The sequence below is a fragment of the Anomaloglossus baeobatrachus genome, chromosome 1 (assembly GCF_048569485.1).
Source record: "Anomaloglossus baeobatrachus isolate aAnoBae1 chromosome 1, aAnoBae1.hap1, whole genome shotgun sequence".
Taxonomy (NCBI): Eukaryota; Metazoa; Chordata; class Amphibia; order Anura; family Aromobatidae; genus Anomaloglossus; species Anomaloglossus baeobatrachus.
In genome coordinates this window covers 122,191-140,037 of record NC_134353.1, presented here as the reverse complement: position 1 = coordinate 140,037, position 17,847 = coordinate 122,191, and positions in this window count along the sequence as shown.

Sequence of the window (17,847 nt, the reverse complement as noted above, 5' to 3'; positions counted from 1 at the left end):
AGGAATGCCCCTGCCACTTTCCAGCGGATGGTCAACACCCTGCTCAAAGGACTTGAAGGGTACGCGGCCGCGTACCTGGATGACATTGCCGTCTTCAGTCCCACCTGGGAGGACCACCTAGAGCATCTAGCACAGGTGCTCAGGCGGATCCACCGGGCAGGTTTGACCATCAAGCCGGGAAAGTGTCAGCTGGCCATGAGCGAGGTCCAGTACCTCGGTCACCGGGTAGGTGGGGGAACGCTGAAGCCCGAGCCTGAGAAAGTGGAGGCCATCGCATCCTGGCCCACCCCCAGGACCAAGAAGCAGGTGATGTCCTTCTTGGGGACCGCTGGGTACTATAGGAGGTTTGTTCCACGCTATAGTAGCCTGGCCAAGCCCTTGACGGACCTCACCAAGAAGAAGCTGCCCTCTGCAGTCGATTGGACAATGGACTGCGAGACAGCCTTCCAGGCCCTAAAGGACGCCCTGTCCAGCCCGCCCGTGCTACAGGCAGCCGACTTCACGCGGCCGTTTGTAGTACAGACCGACGCCAGTGACTTCGGCCTCGGTGCGGTGCTCAGCCAGGTGGACTCTGCGAGCCAAGAGCACCCAGTCTTGTACCTGAGCAGGAAGCTGTTACCAAGGGAAGTGGCCTATTCTACAATGGAGAAGGAGTGCCTGGCCATAGTGTGGGCCCTGCAGCGTCTGCAACCCTATCTATACGGGCGCCACTTCATCGTGGAGACGGACCACAATCCCCTCAGCTGGTTGCACACCGTCTCTGGGACGAATGGGCGATTGTTGCGATGGAGCCTTGCGCTCCAGCAATACAACTTCACCATTCGCCACAAAAGGGGCCGTGACCACGGTAACGCAGACGGGCTGTCCCGACAAGGAGAGGTCGCGGACGGGCGCACGGGGGAACACCGGAGTGTGCTGCCCCCTAGCGCCCTCAAAAGGGGGGAGGTGTGAGGTAAATCCGGAGATATGACGATAAATCATGACATTCAAGTCATGTCAGGAAGCCCTCTCCTGGTGTCACCCCCCCCCCCCCTTCCCTTCACACAACTGGTTTAGCAACAAATCCATGGCCATGTCCTGTGATATGGAAATTAGGTGGCTTTAGGACAATGGACACAGGATGACTCCCTGCCGTCACCCTGTAGTAGGGGCTGCTAGCTAGTTAGCAAGGCTATGGAAATAGCCAGACAGAACGACTCCAGTAAAAAATGGTTCATATCTCGCAAGCCATATTTCCGATAAATATGGCAACCATAAAAATGGTGTCTCCGCATGTGGACGATGCCGGCACCCCCTTTTTATGGGAACAGGACATTGGGAAATGCCCCAGGCGTGATATCAGCCAATGGGGAACTGGCAGACAGGTCATGAGTCCCCTTGTTCTGTAGCTAAATTCATAACTGTCACAATGAGAGCATTGGCGTCTGCCTACGACGCTCCCAGGCAAAGTTATAGCCAAAATCCCCTTTGCTGGATAATTCTGATCCATGCAGGGGGAGTGGCAGTGCTTCCCTGTGAGGTCACTAAGGTAGGAGGGGACCTGGATCTGCCCAGGTTGATAACCCTACTTCGGCCATTTTCCAGTGTTCTTCTGCTCGGGGGCCTGGTTGGGACAGACCTGTGAGAGAGTTCCTAGAAACCTGGTCTACAGCGCCCCCCTGTGGCCAGACGCACAAGGTAACTGATTGAATTGCATACCTGTTGTAAACCATGCTTTATCTGTAACTGTACTCTGACATATGTATATTCTGTAGATTCCCTATTGTATATATTGTAGTTTCTAGTGTGCTTTAGGCGATTAAATTATATAATTAATCTTGGGCTGTTCTGTTATCTCGATCTTGAATCCCACGTCTGTGTGTTCGGCTAATAGTTACCGTGAAGCGGTTGGTGGCAGCGAGTTGTGCCAAGGATTATTGTGGGGAGGCCAGTGAGATTCGGGAAGATATTATATATTCCGCCCGCGGAGGTCGGGGGAATATATACCTTACTCTCACCGGGGACCCTTCAATAATCGGCATAAGTAGTATAGCGGCCTCCTTGCTTATTGTCGGGCAATTCCATAATTGGCCTGACTATAAGAGGGGCGCTAGAGAGCGCGTCACGTGCTCTGTCTGTCGGTCGGGAGGTATAAAGTAGGGGTGACCCCCACTTGTTACCCCCCGATTGTGACGTACTGGTAGCCAGCGCGGGGAATTTCTGAGTGACCCCCCCGGTGGTTTGTGACAAGGTCAAAAGTAATTGGACAAATAAACCAAACCCAAACAAAATATTTTTATTTTCAATATTTTGTTGCGAATCCTTTGGAGGCAATCACTGCCTTAAGTCTGGAACCCATGGACATCACCAAACGCTGGGTTTCCTCCTTCTTAATGCTTTGCCAGGCCTTTACAGCCGCAGCCTTCAGGTCTTGCTTGTTTGTGGGTCTTTCCGTCTTAAGTCTGGATTTGAGCAAGTGAAATGCATGCTCAATTGGGTTAAGATCTGGTGATTGACTTGGCCATTGCAGAATGTTCCACTTTTTTGCACTCATGAACTCCTGGGTAGCTTTGGCTGTATGCTTGGGGTCATTGTCCATCTGTACTATGAAGCGCCGTCCGATCAACTTTGCGGCATTTGGCTGAATCTGGGCTGAAAGTATATCCCGGTACACTTCAGAATTCATCCGGCTACTCTTGTCTGCGGTTATGTCATCAATAAACACAAGTGACCCAGTGCCATTGAAAGCCATGCATGCCCATGCCATCACGTTGCCTCCACCATGTTTTACAGAGGATGTGGTGTGCCTTGGATCATGTGCCGTTCCCTTTCTTCTCCAAACTTTTTTCTTCCCATCATTCTGGTACAGGTTGATCTTTGTCTCATCTGTCCATAGAATACTTTTCCAGAACTGAGCTGGCTTCATGAGGTGTTTTTCAGCAAATTTAACTCTGGCCTGTCTATTTTTGGAATTGATGAATGGTTTGCATCTAGATGTGAACCCTTTGTATTTACTTTCATGGAGTCTTCTCTTTACTGTTGACTTAGAGACAGATACACCTACTTCACTGAGAGTGTTCTGGACTTCAGTTGATGTTGTGAACGGGTTCTTCTTCACCAAAGAAAGTATGCGGCGATCATCCACCACTGTTGTCATCCGTGGACGCCCAGGCCTTTTTGAGTTCCCAAGCTCACCAGTCAATTCCTTTTTTCTCAGAATGTACCCGACTGTTGATTTTGCTACTCCAAGCATGTCTGCTATCTCTCTGATGGATTTTTTCTTTTTTTTCAGCCTCAGGATGTTCTGCTTCACCTCAATTGAGAGTTCCTTAGACCGCATGTTGTCTGGTCACAGCAACAGCTTCCAAATGCAAAACCACACACCTGTAATCAACCCCAGACCTTTTAACTACTTCATTGATTACAGGTTAACGAGGGAGATGCCTTCAGAGTTAATTGCAGCCCTTAGAGTTCCTTGTCCAATTACTTTTGGTCCCTTTAAAAAGAGGAGGCTATGCATTACAGAGCTATGATTCCTAAACCCTTTCTCCGATTTGGATGTGAAAACTCTCATATTGCAGCTGGGAGTGTGCACTTTCAGCCCATATTATATATAATTGTATTTCTGAACATGTTTTTGTAAACAGCTAAAATAACAAAACTTGTGTCACTGTCCAAATATTTCTGGACCTAACTGTATAGGGACCTCTGGGCTGACCCTGTAACTAGGGACCCTCATCTCCTGTCAGCCCCTGAAATAATATCCCCATACCATACCCCACCCAGGGCTGGGCAAAACACAGAGTGACAGAAAGAAATCTACATTCAGAACAGGAAATAATGGGGTGGGCTTACGTGGACACAGTGCTCCACAGACAGCACACAAGTCCACCCTATATATCAGCTTATATTTCTAATAATGGGCTTGGACAAGCCATTTTCACAGGCAGGTACAATACACATAGTGTAGTTGCTAGATTCAGAATTACTCATCAATTCTCATTCAATCTCCCCCCTTGGGAGAATTCTCCATTTCCCTTTTCGACATACGTGTGTCACTTACAAGTAAACTTCACAAAACTTTATTCACAGGATGAGCCCCCATGAAATAGAAACTAACACTTCTTTTTTTTTTTTTTCTGCTACGGTGTTCCACACCAGAAAATGCGTACATTATACATACAAACATCTTCCAGGAAAACTATATATGAGATATTATGTCAGGGAGAGAATTCACGATATACATACACCTCCATGAGAACGGTCTATCCAATACTCAATAATTCTGATTAAGGCCAAGGTTTAGGGGTCTTCCCCAATGTATTCAATTCTAGGTAAGAATACATTGACATCCACTAAAACAAGACCAGTGAGTACGTATACAACGTTCAACTCACTGCTTAGCAGGAAAACCGTACCAGGTAACAGTCAGGGCTTCTCTACCCTCCTTTTCCTTAACACTGCACCTGTACATAGAAAACCCCCCCTTTCAAATCTTCTATCCACAAAGACCAGGTCCAAGGCCTTATCAAACATCAATTATTGATGACACGTCACTCATAGGTGTATATATCTCAGTGTTCCTTCACAAGGACTGCAGCCTCTTGAGGCTTCCATGTCACATATTTAGGGCGTTCTTATCTGGGACTATCGGAATAATGGTGTGATGCCATGTGTGGGCTGACGTCCTCAAATAAGGACAGCACCTGTGGTTTATCTCTATAGCTGGAGATTGTGGGTTTGGTCTCTGCTAGGGACAGTTTTGGTGGTGCGGTGGATCATTGTTAAATCATTGTCATCTTCCTGCCCCCCCCCTCGGTGTCTTCTGTTGCTCCAGCAACAAATAGGCCAGTGGCCTTGGGACTTAAGATGGCTGGAAAAGGGAACTAGGTGCGGCCCGACCTGAAATGGCGTCTGGGCAGGCTAGGGAGGGCGTTTGGTGAGCAGGGGGACAAACTACACAAGTCCAACCCTCTGGTGACGACTTATGAGGAGTTGGGCGTTGCTTCCTAATGGGCTTGGCCACTTCCTGAGGTGCCATTTTCTGAGCTCATGCAATATAGAAATATCTACTATCTCCATCACATTCCTCTTTCCTTGCCAATTTTCTAACATCTTTTGACGTTCTATACCATGCCTCAGCATCCATAAGGAGATCTTTATCTTTCAAAATCCCTCGCTAATTTAACAAGACATCTTTCCATTCTTGCTCCTCTAATCTCCCTCTCTTGGCAGTGATCACTGCCACCTTGAGGAGCGACTTCATATTTTTTTAACATCCACAGAATACACAGATTTCTATGTCAGTCCACAATACAAACAGGCTGACAAACAGGAAGAAGTGTCACGTGGGTGATAGAAACTAAATTCACCCTCACTATATCTTACTTCAAGTACTAGTAACCTCTGTTCACACTATATACACCACATTTGAACGGTCCGTCCAGAACATCAATAACACTGATTAAAACCAAAATCAAGGGTTTTCCCCAATGTATTCAATCCTAGGTAAGAATACACTGACATCCACTAAAACAAGACCAATGAGTACGCATACAACGTTCAACTCACTGCTTAGCAGGAAAACCGTACCAGGTAACAGTCAGGGCTCTTTCCCCCACTTTATACAACACTGCACCTCTACATAGAAAACCCTTCCAAATCTTCTATTCCCGAAGATCAGGTCCAAGGCCTTATCAACTACTGACTATCGACCGGACACGTCACACACCAGTGTATCTCGCAGTATACATAAACAGTTAACTTTTCCAAAGTAAGGCTGCAGTTTTGTTTTTTTTTCCCTCTCAAAAGACAGCTCTCACTACATTATCGTGACACTTCTTCTTTTTCCGCCGTAACTGAACAAAACAGAACTTCCTGTTTCAGGCAGCCAGCAAGTACTTCACCTGCTGCAAAAAAACAGACATTTCAACAGGTAGACACAGGTAAACACAATGACATAACAATAAGGACACTATATATACCATCCAGGTGTCTGATCTCACCTGCACATATAACCATATCTATATCCTTTTATATATATATATATATATATATATATATATATATATAAAACCAGCGTATATAACAACTTCCTCATTTTCCAAAAATGAAACTTAGAACTTCTGCTTTCTCCTAGAGCAGACAAAAACCTCAAACCACATTACATTTTGTGATATAGAATTACATTTATACAGACAGCTTAAGGTGAACCTGACCACCTTGGTGTGGGATCTCTTAGGACGGCTTATCTCATGCGAGATGGCGGTCATTAGGTGTCTAGACTGGGACAGCCCAACCCCCCCTTCGAAATGCAAGTACACGCATGAGGTTGCAAGGTGAGATTATACAAATGTTCTCACCTGCATATGGAGTGCGCATCTCCATTCCTCGTCGCGTAGTTGCCTTTCGACTGAAGGTGTCAGCACGGCTGTCCGCCATCCAGAGCTCCGTCCTAAGGTTCGTTGGGCACCATCTGTTAATGTTGGCCATAAATTGGCCATAAATTTACTGGGATGCAATCTAGTCATGCATCCCTCTTAAACTGTCTGCAGTCCAAGTCACTCATGGTAGCATGCATACCACTCTCATTCACTCACGCTAGAGACATACTCAGATATGAATAGAAAGTAAGACTGCTTTATTCCGGAAGTTGTACAAATATTTAAAGGGACTTATTGGCTAGGTGCCAAGAATACGTAACACGTCTCCTATTGGATAAAGTAGAACAGCTTATTCTGTGATATACAATTTACTGTAATGTGCTTGGTTCCTCATTTATATTAAGCAATGTCAGCATGATTCACTTGTCACAAGACTCTGTCTGTCTGAGTCTTATGCCAAGAGATATATGTGTGGTACAGTTCAAACACCATCTTAAATCCTGTTCTTTATGGATATCTCCACATAATTCTTATATACTCATAATCTTGTCCATAACAAGAGGAAACTGGTAATGCCAAAAGCCCTCCATGAAGAGAAGTGGCATCATGGGCAGGAAGACCACATCGTTGCAGATGGTGCGCTGACGGCTGAGGGACCTCTCTTCGAGCGGTGTCGGCCCCGGACCTCTTGACAGAGAGAAGGGAAGGCCGCGACCCCCCGATCTCCGAGTCCGTTCACATACAGCGAGCAATGGCTGAGGGACCTCTCTTCGAGAGGTGTTGGCCGCAGGCGACTTGACAGGGTGAACGGAAGGCCGAGACCCCCGATCCCGTACTTCTTGAGTCCGTATGATGAAATTCCAAAAGATAAAATAGCTGCACTCTAGGAGCACCTCTCATGCGTCTGTCTCCTGAAGGGACAGGATAAACACTGGAGGGTGGAGGTGGAAGGGGCCTTTTAAACCTCTCTGTGATCCTGTCCCTGTATAGGTCAAGGGGATTAACTCCTGTGGTGCTGTCCTGAGGGACGTTCTGGAAATATATTTTACAGTGCAGCACCACTGTTTTGGCCTAGCCATTTGCTTCCTAGGCTAGAGATAGAAGAAATATACAGGTGGATGAGAAACAGGTGTATGGCTGGTGCCCCATAACCCAGCCAGTACCCCATGTGATGACTCCTGTAGCTATCATGAGTCACTTTCTCTTACTGCCGGCAGACTACAGAGTGTGAGAGGAGAGCTGATTTTCTCCAGATCTCAGCTGTGTAGTTGTGATCTGGAGAAATGGAAGAGCAATCAGACTGCTGATCACTATAGTCCCCTAGGGGACCTAGTAAAATAAAACAAAAAAGTAAAACATTTTTTACTAAAAAATAAAAAAACGTAAAAGTTGAAATCACCCCCATTTGGCCCATTGAAACTTAAAGGGTTAAAAAAATAAAAAATATACACATATTTGGTATCGCTACGTTCAGAAATGCCCGATCTATCAAATTATAAAATCAGTTAATCTGGTAAACGGCGTAGCAGCAAAAAAATTTCAAACGCCAAATATACATTTTTTTGTTGCCGCAAATTTTGCGCAAACTGCAATAACAGGCGATCAAAACGTAGCATCTGCGCAAAAATGGTTCCATTAAAAACGTCAGCTCGAGCCGCAAAAAATAAGCCATCACTGAGCCATAGATGCCGAAAAATAAGAACGCTATGGGTTTTGGAAAATGGCGCTAAAAGTGCGTAAATTTTTGGACAAACTTGTGAATTTTTTTTAACTCCTTGATAAAAATAAACCTATACCTGTTTGGTGTCTGCAAACTCATACTGACCTGAAACATCACACAGACACATCAGTTTTATCATATTGTGAACATGGAGAATAAAATATCCCAAAAATCCCTGATAGCATGATCCACAGCAGTCAATAGGAGTGGATTATATTGACTGCTGTGGATCTCATACTATCAGGATTCTCTGCACCACCGCTGATCTTATATGGGACTGTGTCATGGATATGCATCTTTGGATCATCTTTATTTGCTTCCTGATGAACCATTCACTTGGGGAAATGCGTTGAGGTGGAGAGATACTTCATTCATTTTAGATGGCTACTGTTACTACAGAATAACCTGGATACGTGACATCTGTAACACATGATATTTGGACGAACTACAGACTGTAAATTTATACTTACTTATGCAGCTCTATACCCTGTATAAATTGTACTGCACTGGATTCATCTTACAGTCAGCAAGTTAAGTCCTGCTCGGGGATATATGACCGTCTTTTTCCTTGTATACGTTACAGTGCCATATTTTGAATTGTATCAATTTGCTATATTATATTCATTCTTACCTTGCCCCTGATATACAGGGCCAAGGGATATTGATATCCTAACCCATTTACTGGGATAAATTGGTATTCAATATTTGCACCTGTCTTACCATAGTGTGACTACCACTTGTTGGTTTTATATTTAATAAATATTTGTTATGGGAAAAAAAGTTTTTGCTATTTGACAACCTAGGGTTACCATGACAGCGATCGGGTCCCTGTGATCGCATTACAGGGGCCCGAAAGCCAGGGAGAGGTAAGCAATTCCTCTCCCTGCGTTCTAAATCGATCGCATTAATCGCAGCATTCAGGGGGTTATACTGTAGGAGCAGCGCAGGCACCGGTCCTGTCAGTGAGAGCCGCGCCCTGGCTACAAGATAAGCTGGAGACCCAGCTGCGATTGCGGGGGTTACAGTGCAGTAACTCCCGCGATCATCATCCGGCATGGTCTGTGAGGTGATCCGTAGCTGGGTGACCCAGGGTGATGATGCTGATGACCCAGGGTTGCCATGGTAGCGATCAGGTCCCTGTAATCACATTACAGTTATCCGATCACCAGGGAGAGGTGATTCCTCTCCCTGCCTCCTGAATGTTGTGATCGTATTGATTGTAGCATTTAGGGGGTTAAAGTGCCGGGAGCAGCGCGGGTATCAATCCTGGCAGTGACAGCTGGGTCCCAAGTACAAGATAAGCTGGAGACCCAGCGGAAATCTCAGGGGTACAGCACGGGAACTCCCGCGATTGCCATGATTATTGGGTATGTCCTTGGTCAAATTGGCACTGACATTTATGATGTAGCCAGTACGTCAAATGTCGTGTAAAGGTTAATAAAGGACCTGGGGGCTGGTCACATGATCACATCATGTGGCCAGAAGTACTAAGGCAACAAGCTGCACGTGTGCTTTGAGAGCGATAATCAGACTCCACGCATAGTGTCACGCCCAGGGATATGGGGTACTCGGTCCCGGGCAGTGTATATCTGGGGAATGTCACTTTGGTGGCCGTTGCCCGGTTCCATGCCCTGGGCCCTTTTTGTAATGGGGATATATTTACAGGGGATTAGATTAGTGTTCATACATGATGCCACTTGCGGTGTTGCGGCTATGTGGATGGAGCCATCACTGCATAATGTCCACTACTGGGGCTGGTGTTAATGGCAGCCTGGATGTTAGACCCTCCTCAAGCAGGGCCAGGCCCCAGAGGGTAGGTGAAGTAACGGGTGTCGGAAGAAGGTAGTCCACATAAGGGGTTCAGTGCAACTGGTTCTTTACTCACTTTCTGGTGGTAACTGGTAACTCGAGGCCAGCTGGTTTCACCTTCAGGTCCCCTTTGTCCCAGTGCCAGTGTAATAATCTTGTACCTTCTTCCCCTGCACCTGTTTCTGGTTAGTGGGTCCCCCTGGCGTAGAGCAACTGGGAGTCCTCTTCTGGTGTTTTTTCTTTCCAGTGCTGTCCGTATGACGGTAGCATGAACCCTGTGGGGTTTGAGTCTCTAGTCCTGTCCCTGGCTCTCTCTTTGCTACTGAGTCTCGGATTTTTAGGGTCAGCGAGGTCCTTGATGGTCCCCTCGCTGTGCAGGTGTTTCAGGCCTGCCTGGAGCTTTATGCCTGACTTAGGGTCCTGTACCACGTTGATGCGTAGTTCCGGGAGTACTCCACCGTGCTCCACCGGCAAGCACCCTCCTGGGCACCAGGTTACTGTCAACTCGTCAGCGTGTCTCCTCATGTCCACCTTTACTTTCCGACTCCTTACTCAGACTGACTACTCTCCACTGTCTGCCTGTCTCATCTGGTCAACTAGGCGGCCATCCATTGGTCCGGCTCTAGCTTTGCACCATTGTATGGGGGGATTGTTGGGGAAAACGGATTATCTGGAGTATTTGTGTGCGACTGACACTGGTCTTCCGGGGCCCTGGGGGGTAGGCCCTGCATCCTGGTGAGGATGCAGAACCTTGTAGCTCCCTGATGGCTTCAGGGGCGCTACATATAGCATGGCTATGATGGCTCTAGAAGTGCCCACAGCCTAAAAGCTTGCTGATTGGCTTCTCTGCAATCTTTAAACAAGCTTTATTTGGGTGAAAAATTTGAACAGGAAGCAGACTTAAAGGCAAAAGTCTGTGTTCAGTGTTTAGCACCGGACACATGGTGTTCAGTACAGACACAGAGCTTTACAGTTTGGGTTCAATCATCCTTACTCATGAGTTCTTACAGAGCGTCCACATGCTGACTCCTGCTTCACTGTCCATAAGTTTTCTTTAGCATCATCTCTGCTGTCAGGTCAAATTGAGAATTACATGTAAAAAACAAACAGCCAGAGTCCTGGCCCAGCAAGAGAGGCCCGAGACCATAAAAAACAGAAATCCTAGTCCGACATGACATGCCTGAGGCCATCAAAGCCAGAAGTGCCGATCCAGCACAAGAGGCTTGAGGCCATTATAGTCAGTAGTCTCAGCCCAGCACGAAAGGCTTGAAGCTATCAAAGTAAGAAGACCCAGCCCAGAGTCAGAGGACCAAGGACATCAAAGCCAGAAGTCTTTGTCCTGCATGAGAGACTGAAAGTCATCAGAGCCAGAGTCCCAGCTCAGCGTGAGAAGCCCAAGGACATCAAATAAAGAAGTCTTTGCTTTGCATGAGATACCGAAGGCCATTAAAGCCTGAAATGCAAGCCCAGTTTGAATGGCCCGAGGCCATCAAAGCCAGAAGTCCCAGCCCAGTGTGAGAGGCTCGAGGCCAACAAAGCCAGTAGTCTCAGCCCAGTGTGAGAGGGTCGAGGCTATCAAAGCAAGAAGTCCTGGCCCAGAGTGAGTAGCCTAAGAACATCAAAGTCCCAGCCCAGTTTGAAAACCCCAAAGCCATCAAAGCCAGAATAGCCAGCCCAACATGAGAGGCCAGTGAACATCAAAGCCAGAAGTCCTGGCCTAGTGGGAGAGATCGAAGGCCATCAAAGTCAGATTCCCAGTCCAGTGTGAGAAGCCCAAGGCCATCAAAGATAGAAGATTCAGCCCGACATGGGAGGCCAGAGGCCAACACAGCCAGAAGTCCTGGCCCAATATGAGAGGCTCGTGGGCATCAAAGCTAGAAGTCCCGGACTGGCATGATAGACCCGAGACTATTAAAGGAAGAAGACGGAGCCCGGCATGAGAAGCTATCAAAGCCAGAAGTCCCAGTCCAGCACGCGAATCCAAAGCCCATAAAATATGTGTGGGCCAAGGCCATTAAAGTCATAAGTCTCGGCCCAGTGTGAGAGGCCACCAAAGCTAGACGTTCTGGGTCATCCTGAGAGGCCCAAGACCATTAAAGCCAGAGTCCGAGCCCACCATGCGAGACAGAGGGCATCAAGCCACAGTCCCAGCCCAGGGGGAGAGGCACAAGCTTAATAAAGCAAAATGTCTCGGCCCAGCATGTGGGCTGAGGTGAGCAAAGCCAGAAGTCCCAGCCCAGTGTGGAAGGCCCAATATTATAAAAATCAGCAGTCTCCTTCCAGCGTATGGCCAGAAGACATCAATGCCAGAAGTCCCGGCTCGGCCTCAGAGGCTTGAGGACATCAAAGCCAGAAGTCCTGGCCCAGTGTGAGAATCTTAAGGCCATCACAGCCAGAAGTCCTGGCCCAGTGTGAGAGGCCCGAGGCCATCACAGCTAGAAGTCCTGGCCCAGTGTGAGAGGCCGGAGGCCATCACAGCCAGAAGTCCTGGCCCAGTGTGAGAGGCCCGAGGCCATCACCGGCAGAAGTCCTGGCCCAGTGTGAGAGGCCTGAGGCCATCACAGCCAGAAGTCCTGGCCCAGTGTGAGAGGCCCAAGGCCATCACAGCCAGAAGTCCTGTCCCAATGTGAGAGGTGCAGTGATTCCAGTGAGAGTGACAGCAGCAATGTACATATGTAGTGAGGAGGTGATGCCGCACAGTATAATAAGGGATATTAAGTTTGCAGATAACTTCTCCAAAGATTAAATTTCCTGTGAAATAAACGTGGGATTGGATAATTTCTAGGGATGAGCGAATATATTCACCACTATTTGGTATCAGACGGATAATAGGGTATTCAAGGTATTCGCTATCCGATGGCTAATATGGTATTTGCTCCGATACTTTCATTTTCGTTTCTGGACTTCCTGGCGCTTTTTTCCAGCCAATGAACACACCTGACGTTGCTTGCCCTCACAGTAACGCCGCAGCCATCTTTGTTGTGCTGTTACTGTGATTGGCTTGGCCGCACAGCGTCATAGGAGCTATATAGGCAGCCGCAATTTTGTGTGCACGCATTCATTCCAGAGCTGCCGGTGTAACGAGACTGTAATGTGTGCGGTACAGCGTTTTTCCAGCCAACTAATACTAGTCATTCTAAGGGCTGAAGCGATTTAGCATTACCTGTTAGCAACTGTGTAAATCATAGAAACTGATATAGCGACAGTGCAGTTCGTTCTATGAGATACTGTTCCTGCTGCAGAATCCAAAATAGTCCTTATAAGGGCTGAAGCTATTTAGCTCGTGTAGCGCCCTGGAACCAGGTAGATGTACATGTAGGCCCTCACATAACACCAATCCCACAAAGAGTTAAATCAGCCGACCTGAAACCCTAGTCACCCCCCTCAGGGAAGGACAGACACACCAGTGGGTGGGACCAGGCGGTTAGGAAACGCCCACCTAGGGGTCTAGAGAGCCCGGGGCGGGAAAACAGTCAGTGTTCAGTTAACATTCAAGTGGGAGTGGCGGTGAAGCTGACAGGTGCTAGGGTCGGAGCCCTGACACCTTGGCTAGGTGGCAGACGGTAGCCAGAGTCTGCAGGAAATGGGAAGACGGCAGCCGAGATCTGAGGTGGACCGGGACAGGGTTGGAGCCCGCCGGTACCGACACCGGAGAACCGACCCGGGAACCGTGTGCACAGAGGGGGTACTTGGACCCTGAAGCCAGGATTGGCACTGACGGCCTAGCTAATTAACCAATTGAGGGCAGGATTTTAGGTCCTGTCCCAACCTAAGTCCTGAAAAGTAGACAACCATCCACCGAGAGGGATACGGCAACCACCAGGGCCTGTAGATCCTAAGGGTCAGCGTCAGACGGGCACGGCTCCCAACCAAAGGACCGGGAGCAGACTCCCGTGTTTCACACCAGGAAGAACTACCTACAACACACTGAGTACAGAGGAGAGAGACTTTGCCTACCAACCCGGGTGTGGGATCAGATACACCCGTCTGCGAAGGCCGGCCACCATCACCTTGGCTTACCACAGGACTAGTGTGCTTTATTCGACCGTGAGTAACATCCCCGGCCTGGCCGGGCATGCCGGCCTATGCAATCACCATCCTCAGCATAGAAACACTGGGCCCTGGGACATCCATCCCTACCCACGGAGGGGGTTAACATCCAGCTGCCAGCCCAACGTTCTCAGGAGCCCCGCAACGGCAGCGGTGGTGCTGCATCTCACTACACACCGTGGGTGGCGTCACGGATATTTTACAACCAATCCCGTATAAATACGTCCCCCCTTTATTCGGAGTGTCTGCGCGACCCCCGGGTCCGGAGGATCCCTCGAGCCGTACCGTAGATCCGGATCCGAGCAGCCCTGGCTGCTGGCTCGGGGGTGGCATACTAGCATTAGCTGTTAGCGACTGTGTAAATCATAGAAACAGGTATAGGGACAATGAAGTTTGTTCTATGAGATAGTGTTCCTGCTGCAGAATCCAAAATAGTCCTTTTAAGGGCTGAAGAGCGTGTCCACTGTGTGCTAGCAGCTGTGTAAGGCTAGTTTCACACTTGCGTTCAGCGGAGTCCGTCACTATGGAGAATAGCGCAGTCCGTTAACACACTGCGCTATTCTCCATAGACTTGTATGGGTGACGCACTGAAACGCAAGTGTCAGCGTTGCATCCGCCGGACGACGCAGCGTCGTTATTTTGACGCTGCGTCGGGTGGAAGGAACGCAGCATGTAACTTTTTAGAGCAGCGGAATCCTTTGAATTTCACTGTGCATGCTCTCCCTGGCTCCCTCCACCCATAACCAGGGTACACATCGGGTAACCAAGGAACCCTGGTTACGTGTGCCGGAAGCCCGACACTTCCCCGCTCGCCTCCGCCCCCTCCCGCACTCCGTATGTACACACACAAACAAACACACAATCGCACACACACTCTCACACTCACCTGTCCCCCAGCGATGCAGTCCCCACGGCACTGACGTCCTCAGCCATGGCCCCGCTTGGCTCCACCCACTTTGCACTCCGCCCCCCGCTCCCGCCTCCCGCACACATTGTCGGCGACCGAACGATCAGCTGATCACCCGGCGGCCGGCTACTGTGAGTGATCGGCTGATCACCCGGCGGCCGGCTACTGTGAGTGATCGGCTGATCACCCGGCGGCCGGCTACTGGGAGTGATCGGCTGATCACCCGGCGGCCGGCTACTGGGAGTGATCGGCTGATCACCCGGCGGCCGGCTACTGGGAGTGATCGGCTGATCACCTGGCGGCCGGCTACTGGGAGTGATCGGCTGATCACCCGGCGGCCGACTATTGTGAGTGATCGGCTGATCACCCGGCGGCCGGCTACTGGGAGTAATCGGCTGATCACCCGGCGGCCGACTACTGTGAGTGATCAGTTGATCACCCGGCGGCCGACTACTCGGGGGATGTGATGAAATGATCATACCTTCATGAGATCGTGAAACATATACGTCGGGGTCTTCTCCAGGGGGACCTCTCTGCTGCTGTTCACAGGCTGTGTCTGGACTATGGGTATGCCTTTTCTGCAGGTTCTCGCTGCCCATTGTCCTTTACTTTCCTTTCTTCCTGACCTGCTGGTCAGTGTGTCTGCAATCTGTTATCTTGCATGATGCATATTATATGCATACAATCTTAATTTTGCCATCTGCGCTATGTGCAATATAGGATGTTTTTAACACATACTCAGTGTGGGGCGATTATTCTGTATAAATACTATGACCATTGCCCACCTCTCTGTATTTGTGGTTATAACAGTTCTTTACCTGTTCTACTGTGATCTCTCCTATAGCACCTCATGCCCTGATTGCAATTTGTTTTGCAGTTGCTGACACTGTATGTGTATACTACATGTTTTTTATACACAATTTGTTATACACATGCCTGATTTGTGCCGCTGAATCCCTTATGTGCCAGTCCTTCTTGTACAATAAATTTGTTATTTTGCACCATACTCTGTTTTTGTTCTCCTTGTTTCTCAAATTCTTATCCTCTGTTGCTGACAACTTTATCTTCCAAAAAGTAGAGGAGAAAACAAGGGGATCTGCTACCTTGGATCTAATCCTTACAAACAGGGAGGAAGTGGTTGAGGAAGTAAGGGTGGCTGGGACCCTGGGAAGCAGTGACCATGCTATCATAGAGTTTTGGATAACTAGAGGAGGAAGACCGGTGAAAACTCAGACTTCAAGGCTGGATTTCAGAAAGGCAGATTTTAAGGGACTCAGAAAGAGGATAGCAGGGATTCAATATACGGATGTCCTTAAGGACAGAAATGTCCAGGAAGGATGGGACATCTTGAAAAATGAGATTCTCAAAGCGGTAACAAATTGTTAACAATCCCTAAAAGAGGGAAGAATAAGAGACATTTAAGGAAATCAGGTTGGATGAACACAGAACTTAAACACATGCTAAAAAGGAAGAAAGAAATGTTTATTAAATGGAAAGAGGGAGACATATCTAAAGAAGAATATAACAGTCTGCAAAACCTGCAGGGCACACATCAGATTAGCCAAAGCTGATAATGAAATAAGGCTTGCAAGAGATGTCAAAAGCAATAAAAAAGGATTTTAGAGTTATGTCAAAAATAAAAGAAAAGTCAAAGATGTTATAGGAATTTTACAGGATGAAAATGGTGAAGTTATAAAAAATGATGTTGAGAAGGCCGAACTTTTAAATTGTTATTTTGCATCTGTTTTCTCTGAAAAAGTAAAAGTAAAATCAACTGATCTTCACCGTTCTATTGTAGGATTAGAAGAATCCAGGTCATCAATAAACAAAGAGATAGTGAGGGAATACTTAGCTAACATTAATGAATTCAAGTCCCCAGGACCAGATGAATTACACCCCAGAGTACTGAAGGAGTTAGCAGAGGAAACATTGGAACCACTCTTCATAATTTTTGAAAATTCTTGGATAACAGGAGAAGTTCCAGAAGAATGGAGAAGAGCAAATGTTGTTCCTATCTTCAAAAAGGGGAAGAAGGTGGACCCAGGGAACTACAGGCCTTTGAGCCTGACTTCCATACCAGGAAAGATCTTTGAACAAATTAGTAAACAACATTTATGCAAGTACCTGGATGAGAAAGAAGTAATTAACCAGAGCCAGCATGGGTTTGTAACTAATAAGTCATGTCAGACTAACTTAATTTCCTTCTATGACAAAATCACTGACTGGGTGGATCAGGGAAATGCAGTAGACATAGTATATCTTGACTTCAGTAAAGCATTTGACAAAGTATCTCATACAATCCTTATTGAAAAAATAACCAAGTGTGGAATGAACAAGGCAACTGTTAGATGGATTCGTAACTGGCTTAGTGATCGGAGTCAAAGAGTGGTCATAAATGGCTGCACATCCAGTCGGAAGACTGTCTAAAGTGGGGTACCACAGGGCTCTGTCCTGAGCCCCATGTTGTTCAACATCTTTATCAATGATTTAGATGAAGGTATTAAGGGTAAACTAATTAAATGTGCTGATGACACAAAGCTAGGAGGAATCGCTAATACTAAAGAAGAGAGAGAGAGGATTCAACAAGATCTAAACAAGCTGGAACTGTTACGGGGGAACCGGCAGATTAGGACCAGGGAGTATATATCCTAATCGCCAGTCGGGGCCCACCATGCTCCAGATGACAAAAGAGCTGCTGGCACCTGAGGGTTAGGTGGAGACTATAGAGCGGGATGGCTCTGAGATAACCCAGGGAACCGGTCACGTGTGTAGGAACACGTCAGACCGGACAACAACCCAGTTAGTGTTTCGGTGGAATTGGCGCAATCCTGACCACATGTGCAGGGAACACGTCAGGCCAGATGGTGACCAGGTAGCGTTGACCGAGAAGACCGCTGCGACAGCGCCCTGTCGGCCACGTGTGTCAGACACGACAGGCCGAGCGGTCCTCCGATTAGCGTTTCTGGTCACTACGCGAATGGCCACGTGTGTAGAGGACA